Source organism: Triplophysa dalaica, chromosome 22 (genome assembly GCF_015846415.1).
Source record: "Triplophysa dalaica isolate WHDGS20190420 chromosome 22, ASM1584641v1, whole genome shotgun sequence".
Classification (NCBI taxonomy): Eukaryota; Metazoa; Chordata; class Actinopteri; order Cypriniformes; family Nemacheilidae; genus Triplophysa; species Triplophysa dalaica.
In genome coordinates this window covers 5,478,563-5,496,836 of record NC_079563.1, presented here as the reverse complement: position 1 = coordinate 5,496,836, position 18,274 = coordinate 5,478,563, and the positions used below count along the sequence as shown (strand labels likewise).

Sequence of the window (18,274 nt, the reverse complement as noted above, 5' to 3'; positions counted from 1 at the left end):
GAAAAGACGGCGGCCAATGAGATCCTCCCGGTTAGAGTCGTGATGTACTCCCGCAGCATGGCAAATACCCCCACCTGTCCACGGCCCGGGTGTGGAGAGCCAGAGACCGTGGGGCACACTCTTCGGGGGTGCAGTGCTGCCTGGGATCTGTGGGCAACGGCCGGCCCCCTGCAATTCCCGTGCCTACCAGCAGGGGGGTCCGAAACCATCACATGGCATCTGGTGGATCAGCCAAGAGAGCAGGCCAGCAAATGCTCCTATCATCCCGAGGTGAAAAAGCTGTATCAAGATGCCAGGTGGACCCCGGAAACCTGCTGGCGGGGATGCGCGTGGAGGTGTCTCTGCAGACCTCAACAAAGCTGGCCAAAGCGAGGCTGCAGGAGTACGCCCCACGTAGCCATTCGGATGTGGGGGCCGGAGCTTTCACAGGAAGGTCCCGACAGCAACGACGTCTGACTGCCCGTAGATGCTCAACTCTCAGAGAAGTAGCTCGAGAAGGGCAGCGGTGCCTCGGTTTAAGAGGATCTCCTCTGGGCACAAAGTGCTGGGTGGTGTGCAAGGATCGGGAGAGCTGAGGACAAGAACATTTTTTTATGGATTAGATACACCAGTTTCTTGTGCGACAGACACTAATGACTTTTTTAATAATAATTTTTTAAGTCTTAGGCACAGAATTTTTTGCCCTTATACAAAAACTTTTCAGGATCTAGAGAAACACCTATCTCATGACTTTTAAAATGTAGTGTGTAATGCTGACCTTTTAAATTATGTGTGTGTATTCAGCATGTATTTGAGACAATAAACTTTTTTCGAAAGAAAAAAATCTGTTCTTATCAGTTTAATATCTGATACGTCCCCTATCTGGGGACCATATATTAAATGGATTTTTGAAACGCGGAGCTGGAAGCGGGGCTTGCTCCGCCCACTCCACGCATCGACCTGATATTGCAGTGTCTCCAGGAACGGTGCATTCCCCTTTCGGGGATAGCAGCTTGTGTTGAAAGGTAGTGATGAGAAGACGCAAAGTTTTATTTCTCACGTGACTGTCTTATACAGAAAAATACTTTGGCAAGTACTCACTCACTCACTCACTCACTCAGTCACTCACTCGGTCACTCACTCACTCGGTCACTCACTCGGTCACTCACTCGGTCACTCACTCACTCACTCACTCACTCACTCACTCAGTCACTCAGTCACTCACTCACTCACTCACTCACTCACTCACTCACTCACTCTCTCACACTCTCACTCTCACTCTCTCACAGTCTCACGCACGCACTCACTAAAGCCCTAAATGTATGCGGATAGTTATGTGTTGAAGAACGTAGTTCCTATTAGAGACGCTTGCGCCTGGCTTAAATGCTGTTGTGTGATAGAGAGAGAACGGGGCTTCCTGTAGCTCAGTGGTAAGAGCATTGCGTTAACAGGTTTTGGGTACGATCCCTGGGAATTGCAAATACCTATGTAAATGTATAGGATAAAGCAATGTAAGTCGCTTTGGATAAAGGCGTCTGCCAAATGCTTAAATGCAAAAGGTGTCCAGCATCCAATTGAAACACTTTCAGCACATATGTGGACTGTTTGCGTTGAATTCTTAATGGATTTGTCTGTTCATGTGTATGTTTGCCTGTGGACCGTCGCCTTCGTGCGCTTTCCCACGGGTTCTACAGAGCAATCAAATGGAACTTGCAGTTGCCGAACGCTCGCTCGGGGTCAGCGTTGATGCGCATGGCAGAGGCAAGTAAGCGATGTCTTGCCCGAACGGGGCAAATCATACTTACCTGGCAGGGGAGACACCATGATCACGAAGGCGGTTCACCCAGGACGAGGCTCGGCCATTGCACTCAGGTTGGGTTGACTTTTGCGAATTCCCCAAATGTGGGAATCTCGACTGCATAATTTCTGGTAGTGGGGGACTGCGTTCGCGCTCTCCCCTTATCATGTATCAAAAGAAGAGAGATTTTGTATTGTGTCCGTATTTCGAACCTTGTTGGCGTCAGATCTGCAGATTCCGCAAGAGACGAGCACCAAATCGAGTGATCGATTACTTCCTAATACCATGTTTTTTTTTAATACGGTTGTTTGCTGTTCCGTCGTTCCCAAACACACATACATGTATGTATGTATGCATGTAGGTATATTTATATATATAATTATTTAGATATTCATTTATTCGTTTGCTGGTTTTATGTTTGATTCATTTGTTTAATTGTTTTTTCGTTCATATTTTGGACGCCTCATCAGACGAGTATAGAACGCATCTTCGACGGAGATTCTGCCAGACCACGCTGACCTTCATTTCTGTGAAACGTGTGCGTGCTCGTCCGTTCCTTCATCCGTTCAGGTCTTCATAAATAGCCCATTTAATTATTTCTTCTTTCGTTAATCGGTTAATTTATTCTATTGTTTAAACAATACATTTGATTGTCACTCCGTTCCTTCATTCGTTCAGGTCTTCATAAATAGCCCATTTAATTATTTCTTCTTTCGTTAATCGGTTAATTGATTCTGTTGTTTAAACGATACATTTGATTTTCAGTCCGTTCCTTCATTCGTTCAGGTCTTCAAAAATAGCCCATTTAATTATTTCTTCTTTCGTTAATTGGTTAATTGATTCTGTTGTTTAAACGATACATTTGATTGTGTGTTCGTACGATCACACGCTGACCTTTGAGGCGCATGTGCACCGCAAGCCCAATAGTCGGTGCCGCCCCACGCTCTGCCTTTTGCCACCCATTGTGGGCATCGCTTCTCGGCCTTTTGGCTAAGATCAAGTATCTGGTCAGAGGATTGAGTTGCGATCGCCTCTTGTGGGTCCAACGGCTCGTATTTTTCAGTAATACTTGCTTTAACCCGCAGGAGGTACACTGCGAGGGCGTATCGGCTCAAGCGGCTTTTAACGAGGAAGGTATCTGGTACTGTGAGGATCATTTCCAAGGGGTAAGTGATTTTAAATATTTATTTGTTTTATTGCGTTTTTCTTTTACCTATTGGAGACTGCTGTCGGTGCCTCCACCATGTCGGCTGCTCGTGCCGGCATGCGGAGGCACCACAGTGTGCGTTTCACTTTAAAAGAAATGAATGGAAAGGTAGTAGAGATTTCAAGATTAGATTTTTCTAGAAAATTCATTCAAAAAGTGCTTGGTTTCGGTCCGGAAGATTTAAATTGTATCTTATCCCTGCCTTTTAATAAAGGTTTCGATGTAAGCTTTAAAAATGCAACTACACTTAATGCTTTCTGGCAACGGTTTGAACAAGACAAAACCCACTTCGAAATGTTTAAGGTTGATAAACTGACTGACAATGCACAGAGGGTTGTGATTGTCAGAATGTTTAATGAAACCGTGAGCAGTGAAGACATTTGTGTATGGTTGGGAAGATACTGCACTGTGAAGGGCCAGGCTATGAAGGTGGTAGATGAGGATGGCATCTGGAATTGCGCTTGGAGGGTGCCCATTAAACAATGGGAAGACCCTCAAGGATTCCAGGGCCTGAAACATTTGCCATCAATGATAGTTCTTGGAGAAAACAGGGGCTACATTCATTACCAGGGAATGCCCAAACTCTGCCGTAGATGTGGCGAACTCGGGCACCTTGTTGAAGCTTGCCAGAAAATATTTTGTAAAAAGTGCAGAGAAATTGGTCACTCTTTTGAAGAGTGCACCAATGGCAGAAAGTGCAATCTCTGTGGAGACACAAATCATCTTTACAGAGACTGCCCTAACTCTTTTGCCAACAAACTCAAATCAAACAAAATGGTCGACCCAGAGAGCGAGACCGGAAATGAAGGGGCGGAGCTAATTTTTTTAAATCTCCCGCCTAAACTTGTAAGGCTCGAGCAAAGAGAGGAGATTAGAAACGAAGGGGCGGAACAACACAATTTAAATCTCCCGCCAAAATCAGTAAGTGGAGAACAAGAAGAGAACGAAATGGAGCCACCCTCAGCCAACAATGAATCGATCAAGGACCCAGAAGTAGGTGCATGCGATTTTGATGAAAGTGAAGTTGAACAGGTAATGCAGTTAAGTCAAGATGGAGAAAGAGAGGAACTTATTGATATGTTCCCTAGTGCTCAGTTGAAGAGAAAGAGGGATACTCGATCTCCCTCAGTGAAGAAAATTGAAAAAGGAGGAAGAATGGAACCTAGATCAGATTCCTCCTCATCAGGGGAGCTGTTCAGGATATTCCCTTCTAACTCTGCAAACGAAATTTCCTTCCTATCAATTGAGCTGAAATCATCTACTCCCAGAGCTGCCAAAGGCAGCGAAGGCAGCTCTGGGAAAAAACAGGTTCAACCCCCTGGTTTCTCTGTAATAGAAATGAAGGAAGAACTTGTTTCACAAGAAATTGTAGCTTTATAACAATGGTTTTATGGTTTTAATTAAGTTAAATCACCCCTTCTTATCCCCGGTTTTACTTCTAGCTATGTCTTTTACAGTATTAACCATGGATTTTAATATTAAGAGAGCCCCCTTGAGAGCACACATTTTCTTATCCTTTTTAGAAGTGTTTCAATCCGATGTTTTGATTTTAAGAGAATGTGTTTTATCTTTTAAAAGTGGGAGGAGCTCTGAATCTAAGGACCATATAACTGGAGCGGTTCGCACAGCAAAAATGACGGGGCCCCTTCTTCAAGCTCCCGTTTTGTGCTGTGTGCTAATTTTTATGGAGTTTCAGATGGTAGAGAATGAGAAAAGACACTATGACGCCAAAAGCAGGAGATGGATGTACCTGAGTGGGATGAAATTTTTAAGTTACGATCAGAGTAAACCTTTTTATAAGAACATTTCAGAACATTTTAATGCAGAAAAAGAAAGTGTTTGCTGTTTTTACTGTAAACTAAATTTTGTTTCTGTCGTGCAGGAACTGGAACAAGCAATTTTAAGATGCTGGGTTAGGCACAGGGTAGTGCTCTCAGCTCTCCTGACCAAGCACATGGAAAAGACGGCGGCCAATGAGATCCTCCCGGTTAGAGTCGTGATGTACTCCCGCAGCATGGCAAATACCCCCACCTGTCCACGGCCCGGGTGTGGAGAGCCAGAGACCGTGGGGCACACTCTTCGGGGGTGCAGTGCTGCCTGGGATCTGTGGGCAACGGCCGGCCCCCTGCAATTCCCGTGCCTACCAGCAGGGGGGTCCGAAACCATCACATGGCATCTGGTGGATCAGCCAAGAGAGCAGGCCAGCAAATGCTCCTATCATCCCGAGGTGAAAAAGCTGTATCAAGATGCCAGGTGGACCCCGGAAACCTGCTGGCGGGGATGCGCGTGGAGGTGTCTCTGCAGACCTCAACAAAGCTGGCCAAAGCGAGGCTGCAGGAGTACGCCCCACGTAGCCATTCGGATGTGGGGGCCGGAGCTTTCACAGGAAGGTCCCGACAGCAACGACGTCTGACTGCCCGTAGATGCTCAACTCTCAGAGAAGTAGCTCGAGAAGGGCAGCGGTGCCTCGGTTTAAGAGGATCTCCTCTGGGCACAAAGTGCTGGGTGGTGTGCAAGGATCGGGAGAGCTGAGGACAAGAACATTTTTTTATGGATTAGATACACCAGTTTCTTGTGCGACAGACACTAATGACTTTTTTAATAATAATTTTTTAAGTCTTAGGCACATAATTTTTTGCCCTTATACAAAAACTTTTCAGGATCTAGAGAAACACCTATCTCATGACTTTTAAAATGTAGTGTGTAATGCTGACCTTTTAAATTATGTGTGTGTATTCAGCATGTATTTGAGACAATAAACTTTTTTCGAAAGAAAAATCTGTTCTTATCAGTTTAATATCTGATACGTCCCCTATCTGGGGACCATATATTAAATGGATTTTTGAAACGCGGAGCTGGAAGCGGGGCTTGCTCCGCCCACTCCACGCATCGACCTGGTATTGCAGTGTCTCCAGGAACGGTGCATTCCCCTTTCGGGGATAGCAGCTTGTGTTGAAAGGTAGTGATGAGAAGACGCAAAGTTTTATTTCTCACGTGACTGTCTTATACAGAAAAATACTTTGGCAAGTACTCACTCACTCACTCACTCAGTCACTCACTCGGTCACTCACTCACTCGGTCACTCACTCGGTCACTCACTCACTCACTCACTCACTCACTCACTCACTCACTCAGTCACTCAGTCACTCAGTCACTCACTCACTCACTCACTCACTCACTCACTCACTCACTCTCTCACACTCTCACTCTCACTCTCTCACAGTCTCACGCACGCACTCACTAAAGCCCTAAATGTATGCGGATAGTTATGTGTTGAAGAACGTAGTTCCTATTAGAGACGCTTGCGCCTGGCTTAAATGCTGTTGTGTGATAGAGAGAGAACGGGGCTTCCTGTAGCTCAGTGGTAAGAGCATTGCGTTAACAGGTTTTGGGTACGATCCCTGGGAATTGCAAATACCTATGTAAATGTATAGGATAAAGCAATGTAAGTCGCTTTGGATAAAGGCGTCTGCCAAATGCTTAAATGCAAAAGGTGTCCAGCATCCAATTGAAACACTTTCAGCACATATGTGGACTGTTTGCGTTGAATTCTTAATGGATTTGTCTGTTCATGTGTATGTTTGCCTGTGGACCGTCGCCTTCGTGCGCTTTCCCACGGGTTCTACAGAGCAATCAAATGGAACTTGCAGTTGCCGAACGCTCGCTCGGGGTCAGCGTTGATGCGCATGGCAGAGGCAAGTAAGCGATGTCTTGCCCGAACGGGGCAAATCATACTTACCTGGCAGGGGAGACACCATGATCACGAAGGCGGTTCACCCAGGACGAGGCTCGGCCATTGCACTCAGGTTGGGTTGACTTTTGCGAATTCCCCAAATGTGGGAATCTCGACTGCATAATTTCTGGTAGTGGGGGACTGCGTTCGCGCTCTCCCCTTATCATGTATCAAAAGAAGAGAGATTTTGTATTGTGTCCGTATTTCGAACCTTGTTGGCGTCAGATCTGCAGATTCCGCAAGAGACGAGCACCAAATCGAGTGATCGATTACTTCCTAATACCATGTTTTTTTTTAATACGGTTGTTTGCTGTTCCGTCGTTCCCAAACACACATACATGTATGTATGTATGCATGTAGGTATATTTATATATATAATTATTTAGATATTCATTTATTCGTTTGCTGGTTTTATGTTTGATTCATTTGTTTAATTGTTTTTTCGTTCATATTTTGGACGCCTCATCAGACGAGTATAGAACGCATCTTCGACGGAGATTCTGCCAGACCACGCTGACCTTCATTTCTGTGAAACGTGTGCGTGCTCGTCCGTTCCTTCATCCGTTCAGGTCTTCATAAATAGCCCATTTAATTATTTCTTCTTTCGTTAATCGGTTAATTTATTCTATTGTTTAAACAATACATTTGATTGTCAGTCCGTTCCTTCATTCGTTCAGGTCTTCATAAATAGCCCATTTAATTATTTCTTCTTTCGTTAATCGGTTAATTGATTCTGTTGTTTAAACGATACATTTGATTTTCAGTCCGTTCCTTCATTCGTTCAGGTCTTCAAAAATAGCCCATTTAATTATTTCTTCTTTCGTTAATTGGTTAATTGATTCTGTTGTTTAAACGATACATTTGATTGTGTGTTCGTACGATCACACGCTGACCTTTGAGGCGCATGTGCACCGCAAGCCCAATAGTCGGTGCCGCCCCACGCTCTGCCTTTTGCCACCCATTGTGGGCATCGCTTCTCGGCCTTTTGGCTAAGATCAAGTGTAGTATCTGTTCTTACCGCATGGTGAGAGGCGGGGTGATCCAGAGGAAAAAGCCAGAAAAACATGAAATAGATCTCTGGATCACCATAAATTGCATCAAGGATGCCATCTGGACCTCCAGAAACCTGCTGGTAGGGAAGCACGTACAGGTGTCTCTGCCAGCCACTCACCAGCTGGCCTCATCAAGGCGGCAGGAGTACGCCGTACGTGCCCAATCGGACGTGGGGGCCGGAGCTTCACAGGGAGGTCTCCACAGCCACCGACCCTGACTGCCCGTAGATGCTCCCCCTCAGAGGATTAACTCGAGAGGAGCAGCGGTGCCACGGTTCAAGAGGATCTCCGCTGGGACCACAAACACCTAGCATGAACTTGTTCTGGAGAGCGAGACAAACTGAACTTTTATTTGTTAAGGGCTCACGCCGCTCCTGTTCAACAGAAGAGAGATGTTTTTATTTAAATTTTTAAAAAAGGTTTTTCTTTTAAGGGTTTTAAACAACCTGCTCCATAATGGTTTTAGAATACGTGCTTGTCCAAGTTGAAATGTTGTAACATAAAGTGACATATGCTGTGAAAAGATCAATAAAACTTTTCGAAAGAAAAAATCTGTTCTTATCAGTTTAATATCTGATACGTCCCCTATCTGGGGACCATATATTAAATGGATTTTTGAAACGCGGAGCTGGAAGCGGGGCTTGCTCCGCCCACTCCACGCATCGACCTGGTATTGCAGTGTCTCCAGGAACGGTGCATTCCCCTTTCGGGGATAGCAGCTTGTGTTGAAAGGTAGTGATGAGAAGACGCAAAGTTTTATTTCTCACGTGACTGTCTTATACAGAAAAATACTTTGGCAAGTACTCACTCACTCACTCAGTCACTCACTCGGTCACTCACTCACTCGGTCACTCACTCGGTCACTCACTCACTCACTCACTCACTCACTCAGTCACTCAGTCACTCAGTCACTCACTCACTCACTCACTCACTCACTCACTCACTCACTCACTCACTCACTCACTCACTCTCTCACACTCTCACTCTCACTCTCTCACAGTCTCACGCACGCACTCACTAAAGCCCTAAATGTATGCGGATAGTTATGTGTTGAAGAACGTAGTTCCTATTAGAGACGCTTGCGCCTGGCTTAAATGCTGTTGTGTGATAGAGAGAGAACGGGGCTTCCTGTAGCTCAGTGGTAAGAGCATTGCGTTAACAGGTTTTGGGTACGATCCCTGGGAATTGCAAATACCTATGTAAATGTATAGGATAAAGCAATGCAAGTCGCTTTGGATAAAGGCGTCTGCCAAATGCTTAAATGCAAAAGGTGTCCAGCATCCAATTGAAACACTTTCAGCACATATGTGGACTGTTTGCGTTGAATTCTTAATGTATTTGTCTGTTCATGTGTATGTTTGCCTGTGGACCGTCACCTTCGTGCGCTTTCCCACGGGTTCTACAGAGCAATCAACTGGAACTTGCAGTTGCCGAACGCTCGCTCGGGGTCAGCGTTGATGCGCATGGCAGAGGCAAGTAAGCGATGTCTTGCCCGAACGGGGCAAATCATACTTACCTGGCAGGGGAGACACCATGATCACGAAGGCGGTTCACCCAGGACGAGGCTCGGCCATTGCACTCAGGTTGGGTTGACTTTTGCGAATTCCCCAAATGTGGGAATCTCGACTGCATAATTTCTGGTAGTGGGGGACTGCGTTCGCGCTCTCCCCTTATCATGTATCAAAAGAAGAGAGATTTTGTATTGTGTCCGTATTTCGAACCTTGTTGGCGTCAGATCTGCAGATTCCGCAAGAGACGAGCACCAAATCGAGTGATCGATTACTTCCTAATACCATGTTTTTTTTTAATACGGTTGTTTGCTGTTCCGTCGTTCCCAAACACACATACATGTATGTATGTATGCATGTAGGTATATTTATATATATAATTATTTAGATATTCATTTATTCGTTTGCTGGTTTTATGTTTGATTCATTTGTTTAATTGTTTTTTCGTTCATATTTTGGACGCCTCATCAGACGAGTATAGAACGCATCTTCGACGGAGATTCTGCCAGACCACGCTGACCTTCATTTCTGTGAAACGTGTGCGTGCTCGTCCGTTCCTTCATCCGTTCAGGTCTTCATAAATAGCCCATTTAATTATTTCTTCTTTCGTTAATCGGTTAATTTATTCTATTGTTTAAACAATACATTTGATTGTCAGTCCGTTCCTTCATTCGTTCAGGTCTTCATAAATAGCCCATTTAATTATTTCTTCTTTCGTTAATCGGTTAATTGATTCTGTTGTTTAAACGATACATTTGATTTTCAGTCCGTTCCTTCATTCGTTCAGGTCTTCAAAAATAGCCCATTTAATTATTTCTTCTTTCGTTAATTGGTTAATTGATTCTGTTGTTTAAACGATACATTTGATTGTGTGTTCGTACGATCACACGCTGACCTTTGAGGCGCATGTGCACCGCAAGCCCAATAGTCGGTGCCGCCCCACGCTCTGCCTTTTGCCACCCATTGTGGGCATCGCTTCTCGGCCTTTTGGCTAAGATCAAGTATCTGGTCAGAGGATTGAGTTGCGATCGCCTCTTGTGGGTCCAACGGCTCGTATTTTTCAGTAATACTTGCTTTAACCCGCAGGAGGTACACTGCGAGGGCGTATCGGCTCAAGCGGCTTTTAACGAGGAAGGTATCTGGTACTGTGAGGATCATTTCCAAGGGGTAAGTGATTTTAAATATTTATTTGTTTTATTGCGTTTTTCTTTTACCTATTGGAGACTGCTGTCGGTGCCTCCACCATGTCGGCTGCTCGTGCCGGCATGCGGAGGCACCACAGTGTGCGTTTCACTTTAAAAGAAATGAATGGAAAGGTAGTAGAGATTTCAAGATTAGATTTTTCTAGAAAATTCATTCAAAAAGTGCTTGGTTTCGGTCCGGAAGATTTAAATTGTATCTTATCCCTGCCTTTTAATAAAGGTTTCGATGTAAGCTTTAAAAATGCAACTACACTTAATGCTTTCTGGCAACGGTTTGAACAAGACAAAACCCACTTCGAAATGTTTAAGGTTGATAAACTGACTGACAATGCACAGAGGGTTGTGATTGTCAGAATGTTTAATGAAACCGTGAGCAGTGAAGACATTTGTGTATGGTTGGGAAGATACTGCACTGTGAAGGGCCAGGCTATGAAGGTGGTAGATGAGGATGGCATCTGGAATTGCGCTTGGAGGGTGCCCATTAAACAATGGGAAGACCCTCAAGGATTCCAGGGCCTGAAACATTTGCCATCAATGATAGTTCTTGGAGAAAACAGGGGCTACATTCATTACCAGGGAATGCCCAAACTCTGCCGTAGATGTGGCGAACTCGGGCACCTTGTTGAAGCTTGCCAGAAAATATTTTGTAAAAAGTGCAGAGAAATTGGTCACTCTTTTGAAGAGTGCACCAATGGCAGAAAGTGCAATCTCTGTGGAGACACAAATCATCTTTACAGAGACTGCCCTAACTCTTTTGCCAACAAACTCAAATCAAACAAAATGGTCGACCCAGAGAACGAGACCGGAAATGAAGGGGCGGAGCTAATTTTTTTAAATCTCCCGCCTAAACTTGTAAGGCTCGAGCAAAGAGAGGAGATTAGAAACGAAGGGGCGGAACAACAAAATTTAAATCTCCCGCCAAAATCAGTAAGTGGAGAACAAGAAGAGAACGAGATGGAGCCACCCTCAGCCAACAATGAATCGATCAAGGACCCAGAAGTAGGTGCATGCGATTTTGATGAAAGTGAAGTTGAACAGGTAATGCAGTTAAGTCAAGATGGAGAAAGAGAGGAACTTATTGATATGTTCCCTAGTGCTCAGTTGAAGAGAAAGAGGGATACTCTATCTCCCTCAGTGAAGAAAATTGAAAAAGGAGGAAGAATGGAACCTAGATCAGATTCCTCCTCATCAGGGGAGCTGTTCAGGATATTCCCTTCTAACTCTGCAAACGAAATTTCCTTCCTATCAATTGAGCTGAAATCATCTACTCCCAGAGCTGCCAAAGGCAGCGAAGGCAGCTCTGGGAAAAAACAGGTTCAACCCCCTGGTTTCTCTGTAATAGAAATGAAGGAAGAACTTGTTTCACAAGAAATTGTAGCTTTATAACAATGGTTTTATGGTTTTAATTAAGTTAAATCACCCCTTCTTATCCCCGGTTTTACTTCTAGCTATGTCTTTTACAGTATTAACCATGGATTTTAATATTAAGAGAGCCCCCTTGAGAGCACAAATTTTCTTATCCTTTTTAGAAGTGTTTCAATCCGATGTTTTGATTTTAAGAGAATGTGTTTTATCTTTTAAAAGTGGGAGGAGCTCTGAATCTAAGGACCATATAACTGGAGCGGTTCGCACAGCAAAAATGACGGGGCCCCTTCTTCAAGCTCCCGTTTTGTGCTGTGTGCTAATTTTTATGGAGTTTCAGATGGTAGAGAATGAGAAAAGACACTATGACGCCAAAAGCAGGAGATGGATGTACCTGAGTGGGATGAAATTTTTAAGTTACGATCAGAGTAAACCTTTTTATAAGAACATTTCAGAACATTTTAATGCAGAAAAAGAAAGTGTTTGCTGTTTTTACTGTAAACTAAATTTTGTTTCTGTCGTGCAGGAACTGGAACAAGCAATTTTAAGATGCTGGGTTAGGCACAGGGTAGTGCTCTCAGCTCTCCTGACCAAGCACATGGAAAAGACGGCGGCCAATGAGATCCTCCCGGTTAGAGTCGTGATGTACTCCCGCAGCATGGCAAATACCCCCACCTGTCCACGGCCCGGGTGTGGAGAGCCAGAGACCGTGGGGCACACTCTTCGGGGGTGCAGTGCTGCCTGGGATCTGTGGGCAACGGCCGGCCCCCTGCAATTCCCGTGCCTACCAGCAGGGGGGTCCGAAACCATCACATGGCATCTGGTGGATCAGCCAAGAGAGCAGGCCAGCAAATGCTCCTATCATCCCGAGGTGAAAAAGCTGTATCAAGATGCCAGGTGGACCCCGGAAACCTGCTGGCGGGGATGCGCGTGGAGGTGTCTCTGCAGACCTCAACAAAGCTGGCCAAAGCGAGGCTGCAGGAGTACGCCCCACGTAGCCATTCGGATGTGGGGGCCGGAGCTTTCACAGGAAGGTCCCGACAGCAACGACGTCTGACTGCCCGTAGATGCTCAACTCTCAGAGAAGTAGCTCGAGAAGGGCAGCGGTGCCTCGGTTTAAGAGGATCTCCTCTGGGCACAAAGTGCTGGGTGGTGTGCAAGGATCGGGAGAGCTGAGGACAAGAACATTTTTTTATGGATTAGATACACCAGTTTCTTGTGCGACAGACACTAATGACTTTTTTAATAATAATTTTTTAAGTCTTAGGCACATAATTTTTTGCCCTTATACAAAAACTTTTCAGGATCTAGAGAAACACCTATCTCATGACTTTTAAAATGTAGTGTGTAATGCTGACCTTTTAAATTATGTGTGTGTATTCAGCATGTATTTGAGACAATAAACTTTTTTCGAAAGAAAAATCTGTTCTTATCAGTTTAATATCTGATACGTCCCCTATCTGGGGACCATATATTAAATGGATTTTTGAAACGCGGAGCTGGAAGCGGGGCTTGCTCCGCCCACTCCACGCATCGACCTGGTATTGCAGTGTCTCCAGGAACGGTGCATTCCCCTTTCGGGGATAGCAGCTTGTGTTGAAAGGTAGTGATGAGAAGACGCAAAGTTTTATTTCTCACGTGACTGTCTTATACAGAAAAATACTTTGGCAAGTACTCACTCACTCACTCACTCAGTCACTCACTCGGTCACTCACTCACTCGGTCACTCACTCGGTCACTCACTCGGTCACTCACTCACTCACTCACTCACTCACTCACTCAGTCACTCAGTCACTCACTCACTCACTCACTCACTCACTCACTCACTCACTCTCTCACACTCTCACTCTCACTCTCTCACAGTCTCACGCACGCACTCACTAAAGCCCTAAATGTATGCGGATAGTTATGTGTTGAAGAACGTAGTTCCTATTAGAGACGCTTGCGCCTGGCTTAAATGCTGTTGTGTGATAGAGAGAGAACGGGGCTTCCTGTAGCTCAGTGGTAAGAGCATTGCGTTAACAGGTTTTGGGTACGATCCCTGGGAATTGCAAATACCTATGTAAATGTATAGGATAAAGCAATGTAAGTCGCTTTGGATAAAGGCGTCTGCCAAATGCTTAAATGCAAAAGGTGTCCAGCATCCAATTGAAACACTTTCAGCACATATGTGGACTGTTTGCGTTGAATTCTTAATGGATTTGTCTGTTCATGTGTATGTTTGCCTGTGGACCGTCGCCTTCGTGCGCTTTCCCACGGGTTCTACAGAGCAATCAAATGGAACTTGCAGTTGCCGAACGCTCGCTCGGGGTCAGCGTTGATGCGCATGGCAGAGGCAAGTAAGCGATGTCTTGCCCGAACGGGGCAAATCATACTTACCTGGCAGGGGAGACACCATGATCACGAAGGCGGTTCACCCAGGACGAGGCTCGGCCATTGCACTCAGGTTGGGTTGACTTTTGCGAATTCCCCAAATGTGGGAATCTCGACTGCATAATTTCTGGTAGTGGGGGACTGCGTTCGCGCTCTCCCCTTATCATGTATCAAAAGAAGAGAGATTTTGTATTGTGTCCGTATTTCGAACCTTGTTGGCGTCAGATCTGCAGATTCCGCAAGAGACGAGCACCAAATCGAGTGATCGATTACTTCCTAATACCATGTTTTTTTTTAATACGGTTGTTTGCTGTTCCGTCGTTCCCAAACACACATACATGTATGTATGTATGCATGTAGGTATATTTATATATATAATTATTTAGATATTCATTTATTCGTTTGCTGGTTTTATGTTTGATTCATTTGTTTAATTGTTTTTTCGTTCATATTTTGGACGCCTCATCAGACGAGTATAGAACGCATCTTCGACGGAGATTCTGCCAGACCACGCTGACCTTCATTTCTGTGAAACGTGTGCGTGCTCGTCCGTTCCTTCATCCGTTCAGGTCTTCATAAATAGCCCATTTAATTATTTCTTCTTTCGTTAATCGGTTAATTTATTCTATTGTTTAAACAATACATTTGATTGTCAGTCCGTTCCTTCATTCGTTCAGGTCTTCATAAATAGCCCATTTAATTATTTCTTCTTTCGTTAATCGGTTAATTGATTCTGTTGTTTAAACGATACATTTGATTTTCAGTCCGTTCCTTCATTCGTTCAGGTCTTCAAAAATAGCCCATTTAATTATTTCTTCTTTCGTTAATTGGTTAATTGATTCTGTTGTTTAAACGATACATTTGATTGTGTGTTCGTACGATCACACGCTGACCTTTGAGGCGCATGTGCACCGCAAGCCCAATAGTCGGTGCCGCCCCACGCTCTGCCTTTTGCCACCCATTGTGGGCATCGCTTCTCGGCCTTTTGGCTAAGATCAAGTGTAGTATCTGTTCTTACCGCATGGTGAGAGGCGGGGTGATCCAGAGGAAAAAGCCAGAAAAACATGAAATAGATCTCTGGATCACCATAAATTGCATCAAGGATGCCATCTGGACCTCCAGAAACCTGCTGGTAGGGAAGCACGTACAGGTGTCTCTGCCAGCCACTCACCAGCTGGCCTCATCAAGGCGGCAGGAGTACGCCGTACGTGCCCAATCGGACGTGGGGGCCGGAGCTTCACAGGGAGGTCTCCACAGCCACCGACCCTGACTGCCCGTAGATGCTCCCCCTCAGAGGATTAACTCGAGAGGAGCAGCGGTGCCACGGTTCAAGAGGATCTCCGCTGGGACCACAAACACCTAGCATGAACTTGTTCTGGAGAGCGAGACAAACTGAACTTTTATTTGTTAAGGGCTCACGCCGCTCCTGTTCAACAGAAGAGAGATGTTTTTATTTAAATTTTTAAAAAAGGTTTTTCTTTTAAGGGTTTTAAACAACCTGCTCCATAATGGTTTTAGAATACGTGCTTGTCCAAGTTGAAATGTTGTAACATAAAGTGACATATGCTGTGAAAAGATCAATAAAACTTTTCGAAAGAAAAAATCTGTTCTTATCAGTTTAATATCTGATACGTCCCCTATCTGGGGACCATATATTAAATGGATTTTTGAAACGCGGAGCTGGAAGCGGGGCTTGCTCCGCCCACTCCACGCATCGACCTGGTATTGCAGTGTCTCCAGGAACGGTGCATTCCCCTTTCGGGGATAGCAGCTTGTGTTGAAAGGTAGTGATGAGAAGACGCAAAGTTTTATTTCTCACGTGACTGTCTTATACAGAAAAATACTTTGGCAAGTACTCACTCACTCACTCAGTCACTCACTCGGTCACTCACTCACTCGGTCACTCACTCGGTCACTCACTCACTCACTCACTCACTCACTCACTCACTCACTCACTCACTCACTCAGTCACTCACTCACTCAGTCACTCACTCACTCACTCACTCACTCACTCACTCACTCACTCTCTCACACTCTCACTCTCACTCTCTCACAGTCTCACGCACGCACTCACTAAAGCCCTAAATGTATGCGGATAGTTATGTGTTGAAGAACGTAGTTCCTATTAGAGACGCTTGCGCCTGGCTTAAATGCTGTTGTGTGATAGAGAGAGAACGGGGCTTCCTGTAGCTCAGTGGTAAGAGCATTGCGTTAACAGGTTTTGGGTACGATCCCTGGGAATTGCAAATACCTATGTAAATGTATAGGATAAAGCAATGTAAGTCGCTTTGGATAAAGGCGTCTGCCAAATGCTTAAATGCAAAAGCTGTCCAGCATCCAATTGAAACACTTTCAGCACATATGTGGACTGTTTGCGTTGAATTCTTAATGTATTTGTCTGTTCATGTGTATGTTTGCCTGTGGACCGTCACCTTCGTGCGCTTTCCCACGGGTTCTACAGAGCAATCAACTGGAACTTGCAGTTGCCGAACGCTCGCTCGGGGTCAGCGTTGATGCGCATGGCAGAGGCAAGTAAGCGATGTCTTGCCCGAACGGGGCAAATCATACTTACCTGGCAGGGGAGACACCATGATCACGAAGGCGGTTCACCCAGGACGAGGCTCGGCCATTGCACTCAGGTTGGGTTGACTTTTGCGAATTCCCCAAATGTGGGAATCTCGACTGCATAATTTCTGGTAGTGGGGGACTGCGTTCGCGCTCTCCCCTTATCATGTATCAAAAGAAGAGAGATTTTGTATTGTGTCCGTATTTCGAACCTTGTTGGCGTCAGATCTGCAGATTCCGCAAGAGACGAGCACCAAATCGAGTGATCGATTACTTCCTAATACCATGTTTTTTTTTAATACGGTTGTTTGCTGTTCCGTCGTTCCCAAACACACATACATGTATGTATGTATGCATGTAGGTATATTTATATATATAATTATTTAGATATTCATTTATTCGTTTGCTGGTTTTATGTTTGATTCATTTGTTTAATTGTTTTTTCGTTCATATTTTGGACGCCTCATCAGACGAGTATAGAACGCATCTTCGACGGAGATTCTGCCAGACCACGCTGACCTTCATTTCTGTGAAACGTGTGCGTGCTCGTCCGTTCCTTCATCCGTTCAGGTCTTCATAAATAGCCCATTTAATTATTTCTTCTTTCGTTAATCGGTTAATTTATTCTATTGTTTAAACAATACATTTGATTGTCAGTCCGTTCCTTCATTCGTTCAGGTCTTCATAAATAGCCCATTTAATTATTTCTTCTTTCGTTAATCGGTTAATTGATTCTGTTGTTTAAACGATACATTTGATTTTCAGTCCGTTCCTTCATTCGTTCAGGTCTTCAAAAATAGCCCATTTAATTATTTCTTCTTTCGTTAATTGGTTAATTGATTCTGTTGTTTAAACGATACATTTGATTGTGTGTTCGTACGATCACACGCTGACCTTTGAGGCGCATGTGCACCGCAAGCCCAATAGTCGGTGCCGCCCCACGCTCTGCCTTTTGCCACCCATTGTGGGCATCGCTTCTCGGCCTTTTGGCTAAGATCAAGTATCTGGTCAGAGGATTGAGTTGCGATCGCCTCTTGTGGGTCCAACGGCTCGTATTTTTCAGTAATACTTGCTTTAACCCGCAGGAGGTACACTGCGAGGGCGTATCGGCTCAAGCGGCTTTTAACGAGGAAGGTATCTGGTACTGTGAGGATCATTTCCAAGGGGTAAGTGATTTTAAATATTTATTTGTTTTATTGCGTTTTTCTTTTACCTATTGGAGACTGCTGTCGGTGCCTCCACCATGTCGGCTGCTCGTGCCGGCATGCGGAGGCACCACAGTGTGCGTTTCACTTTAAAAGAAATGAATGGAAAGGTAGTAGAGATTTCAAGATTAGATTTTTCTAGAAAATTCATTCAAAAAGTGCTTGGTTTCGGTCCGGAAGATTTAAATTGTATCTTATCCCTGCCTTTTAATAAAGGTTTCGATGTAAGCTTTAAAAATGCAACTACACTTAATGCTTTCTGGCAACGGTTTGAACAAGACAAAACCCAC

The 18,274-nt window shown here is 44.7% G+C and overlaps 5 non-coding genes and 7 pseudogenes across 5 annotated transcripts; all 12 read left to right on the top strand.

The window, feature by feature from the left end:
* The first annotated feature begins 798 nt into the window (after window positions 1–798).
* On the top strand, window positions 799–976 carry LOC130412538 (U2 spliceosomal RNA; annotated as a pseudogene).
* Window positions 977–1,776: 800 nt separating this feature from the next.
* On the top strand, window positions 1,777–1,940 carry LOC130412480 (U1 spliceosomal RNA). Its single transcript, XR_008905359.1, has one exon. It is a non-coding gene; the product is annotated as a U1 spliceosomal RNA (small nuclear RNA).
* A 3,799-nt stretch (window positions 1,941–5,739) lies between these two features.
* On the top strand, window positions 5,740–5,915 carry LOC130412486 (U2 spliceosomal RNA; annotated as a pseudogene).
* Window positions 5,916–6,715: 800 nt separating this feature from the next.
* Window positions 6,716–6,879, top strand: LOC130412467 (U1 spliceosomal RNA). The gene has a single exon (XR_008905348.1). It is a non-coding gene; the product is annotated as a U1 spliceosomal RNA (small nuclear RNA).
* An 807-nt stretch (window positions 6,880–7,686) lies between these two features.
* On the top strand, window positions 7,687–7,808 carry LOC130412554 (U2 spliceosomal RNA; annotated as a pseudogene).
* Window positions 7,809–8,299: 491 nt separating this feature from the next.
* On the top strand, window positions 8,300–8,473 carry LOC130412502 (U2 spliceosomal RNA; annotated as a pseudogene).
* Window positions 8,474–9,277: 804 nt separating this feature from the next.
* On the top strand, window positions 9,278–9,441 carry LOC130412455 (U1 spliceosomal RNA). Its single transcript, XR_008905337.1, has one exon. It is a non-coding gene; the product is annotated as a U1 spliceosomal RNA (small nuclear RNA).
* A 3,799-nt stretch (window positions 9,442–13,240) lies between these two features.
* On the top strand, window positions 13,241–13,416 carry LOC130412485 (U2 spliceosomal RNA; annotated as a pseudogene).
* Window positions 13,417–14,212: 796 nt separating this feature from the next.
* Window positions 14,213–14,376, top strand: LOC130412444 (U1 spliceosomal RNA). Its single transcript, XR_008905326.1, has one exon. It is a non-coding gene; the product is annotated as a U1 spliceosomal RNA (small nuclear RNA).
* Window positions 14,377–15,183: 807 nt separating this feature from the next.
* On the top strand, window positions 15,184–15,305 carry LOC130412553 (U2 spliceosomal RNA; annotated as a pseudogene).
* A 491-nt stretch (window positions 15,306–15,796) lies between these two features.
* On the top strand, window positions 15,797–15,970 carry LOC130412501 (U2 spliceosomal RNA; annotated as a pseudogene).
* Window positions 15,971–16,778: 808 nt separating this feature from the next.
* On the top strand, window positions 16,779–16,942 carry LOC130412433 (U1 spliceosomal RNA). Its single transcript, XR_008905315.1, has one exon. It is a non-coding gene; the product is annotated as a U1 spliceosomal RNA (small nuclear RNA).
* Window positions 16,943–18,274: the final 1,332 nt, after the last annotated feature.